Source organism: Balaenoptera musculus, chromosome 20, assembly GCF_009873245.2.
Source record: "Balaenoptera musculus isolate JJ_BM4_2016_0621 chromosome 20, mBalMus1.pri.v3, whole genome shotgun sequence".
Lineage (NCBI taxonomy): Eukaryota > Metazoa > Chordata > Mammalia > Artiodactyla > Balaenopteridae > Balaenoptera > Balaenoptera musculus.
Window position 1 is genome coordinate 37,635,414 of NC_045804.1, and position 3,431 is coordinate 37,638,844.

The following is a 3,431-nucleotide window of genomic DNA, read 5'->3' on the forward strand; positions in this document are numbered from 1 at the left end:
GCCCTGCTTTAGCTAAAATCTGAATAGAGGAAGGACAGGTCCAGGTCTCAAAAGCCCCTTCTCCCCCTGCCCTGGGTCCCCAAGTTCCGAGCAGCTCACACAGACCCTGGGATCCCTGAAGCCCGACAGCATGTGGCCATGGGCACAGGGGAAGGAGGGAGAGAGGAGGCCCTCCCCAACCTGAACCGCTGGAGGTGCCTGCCAGCCACAGCCAGAGAGGGTGGGGGTGGGCAAGTTTTTCTTTGTCAGCACATCTTTCTGGAAGGAGAGTCAAGGTGCCCCTAGTTTCCCCCTCCCACGTGGGGACCGAGTGTAAGGACGCCGTGTGCAGAGATGGCAGGGCAGGTGGCCAAGGGCGCTGGGTTCACCTTCCCCAGAGGCACCAGGGCTCGCGTGGTCTGTCCCTGTCCCTCCCAGGCCGGTACTCCCAGAGCTGGTCTCAGAGGGTCAGACCAAGGAGCTGCTTCTCTCCAGAAAAGGGGGGACCTCTGTCCCCTGCTCCTGCCCCAGGCCTGGAGTTTCCCCTCCTCCCTGCCTGCCTTTGGAAGGTTGCTTCCCCAGCTCCTGCAGAGGCACCTGCTCCTGCCCAGCCCGCTCCCCAGCCACCTGGCCAACCGCGCTGGGCCCTCTGCTGGCTCCTAGCGCACCACCTCCTTAAAGAGGCAGCTGTGCCATGTTTCTTTGCGGTGTATCCACCCTGAGCACAGAGACGCAGAAGCTGCAGTCTCCAAGCCTGGGGAAGGGGCTGGGCTGCACCCTTAGCCCCGAGAACTAGCTATGCTCTCGTCCAAGGGATTCTCAGCCCTGGCGCACACCTAGATCACCTAAGGAGCTTTAAGGAATACTAATGCCTTTGGCCCAGCCCAGGCCAATTAAATCAGAATTTCTTAGGCTAGTGGGGGAAGGGGGAGGGTCATTTTTAATATGTACTTAAATATTTAACTAATATATTTAAAAAATACCGATTAATGTGCAGCCAGGGAAAAGGAAGCACTGAGCCAGTCCATCAACCTCACTTTCCTGATGAGGACGTGTGGCCCAGATAATCCAATAGTGTAGCTGCATCCCAAGAGAAGGGCTCACTCAGGGTCCCACAGCAGCCGAGCCAAGACCAGAACATACCAGGCAACACAGTGGGCTCTAGGCACTAACAAGTCTACCAACCTCAGGGCCGTATGACCTTGGGTGAGTTTCCTAACCCGCCTGACTCTCAATTTCCTCACCTATAAAATGGGGATAATCATGCCTAAATGATAGACTCATAGCAAGGGTACCTGACACGTGTAGGTGCTCAATAAAATGTTGCCACATGAATGAAGGAAGGAAGGAAGGATGGATGGATGGATGGTGAATGAATTAACACTTGACTGTTCCCTGGGATTGGCATGGGGTGCTCTGCTTAGAAATCTAAAATCTGCAAACCAATCCCAAGAGAATCCTGCTTGTCCAAGGTTCTAGAACTTTTGAAACTTCTACTGGGAGGGGTCACGGCAGAGAACCAGGCAGTGGGAGGCTTTTCTTCAAGGGGCCCCAGGATTTCAGGCCAAGGTGTGGGTAACTTGACAGAAGAATAAGCGCTTCATTCATTTTCCAGCCGCCTCCTGCCCAGCGCGGTTCCACTGGAGTGGCTCTGGCCCCATTGCGGGAGGGCCTGGATGCTCACCTTCCCCTTACCCCTCTCCCTCTCTGGAGCCCAGCCAGGGCACCTGTGGGGTCACAGAGACGCTGGCACGGCTGGCCCCTGGGGTGGGGAAGCCAGGCAGGGGCCCCCTTCCCGTGCTGGCCAGGGTGAGGTCTAGCCAGCAGAGGAAGACGGGGGCGGGTGGGGGGGGCCCTCTCAGGACAGGTAAGTGGCCTCCTCAGAGGGCTGGAGGAGGGGAGGGGGTGATGGGACATCCCTCTTAGCCTCCCCCGCCATCCCCTACAGGCCCCAGCAGGCACCTTTCTGCCACCACTCCCAGCCAATTTCCTGGTTCTCAAACCTCTCCCGCCTGCTCTGCTTCACTGCCGCTGTTCCCCTCCCATTAGAGCCACAGGTCCTGGCCTTCCTTCCCTCAACTTCCCCACCCCCACCACTTGTCACCATAACCCCCAGGGCAGCCTGGCGCCCACGTGAACCAGGACAGGGCCCATCCTAATCTGCTCCTTCATCACTGCTCTGATGAGACAGAAATCCTGCGGATGGAGAGATCAAACTAACTGTAGTGGGACATGAATGGGGGCAGGGAGTATCTCCTGGATCTGAGCTGCCATCCTAGGCAGGAGGGGGCACTGGCTTGTTTTCCTTCCTTGAGCAGGTACAAAAGAAGCCACATTAATACAGCCCTGCCTTTGAAGCTCACCTTTGAAACCCGGGTTCCTGGGTCTGAGCCAAGCAGACTCAGCCGCTAGTGCCCTCTCCCCAGCCACGCCAGCCACCCCTCCAGAGATGCTTCGAACTGTGAGATCAAAGGGTCCTGGGCCCCTCCCCACCGTGCAGTTAGAGCCCTGGGTTAGGAGTGACTGTGGTGGGGCTGGGCGGTGGGGGGGCGTGCTGTGCACAGGGTCCCCTGCAGGAGTGCAGGCCCGGATTTCAGGGCTCCAAGACACATATGCCCCCTAATAGGTACTGGGCGTCTACACACGTGGTTGGCCTCATTTCTTCCTCGCAGTTGTTATTGTGTCCTCTGTCCCATTTTATAGATGGAGAAACTGAGGCTTTGAGAGGTTAAATAACTTATCCAAGGAGTTAGGATTGGAGACCTGATCCCAAATCTAGGGCTATCTCCGCATTGGAAAGTCCTACTCCCACCTGAAAGGTAATTTTCAATTCTTGGTCACCAACCCAGTTATATGCTTCAGTCCCCAAAGCCAACAGCTCGCAAAAGGCTGCCATTTTCCTATTTCAAAGTGGCTAATGTCAGGGGGCCCTCTCCTCCCTCCCCAACCTGCACAGGCAGGACAAACAGGCATCCAGGGCTCCACCACAGACCCCAGTTTTCCTTCTTCTGGAGGCACATCCGCGCTCACGTTGCCTTTGTGTTTCTGCACGGCCGCGAGAACTGGAGAGCTGGCAGTGGGGTTAGCAGGGAACCCAGTCTCAGCACTGACCTCTCCTTAAAATAAAGGAGGGGGCTTCCCTGGTTGCGCAGTGGTTAAGAATCCTCCTGCCCATGCAGAGGACACAGGTTCGAGCCCTGGTCCGGGAGAATCCAACAACATGCCACGGAGCAACTAAGCCCGTGCGCCACAACTGCTGAGCCTGCGCTCTAGAGCCTGCGAGCCACAACTACTGAGCCCGTGTGCCGCAACTACTGAAGCCCGCGCACCTAGAGCCGTGCTCTGCAACAAGAGAAGCCACCGCAATGAGAAGCCCTGCGCACCGCAACGAAGAGTAGCCCCCCCTCGCCGCAACTAGAGAAAGCCCGTGTGCAGCAACGAAGACCCAACGC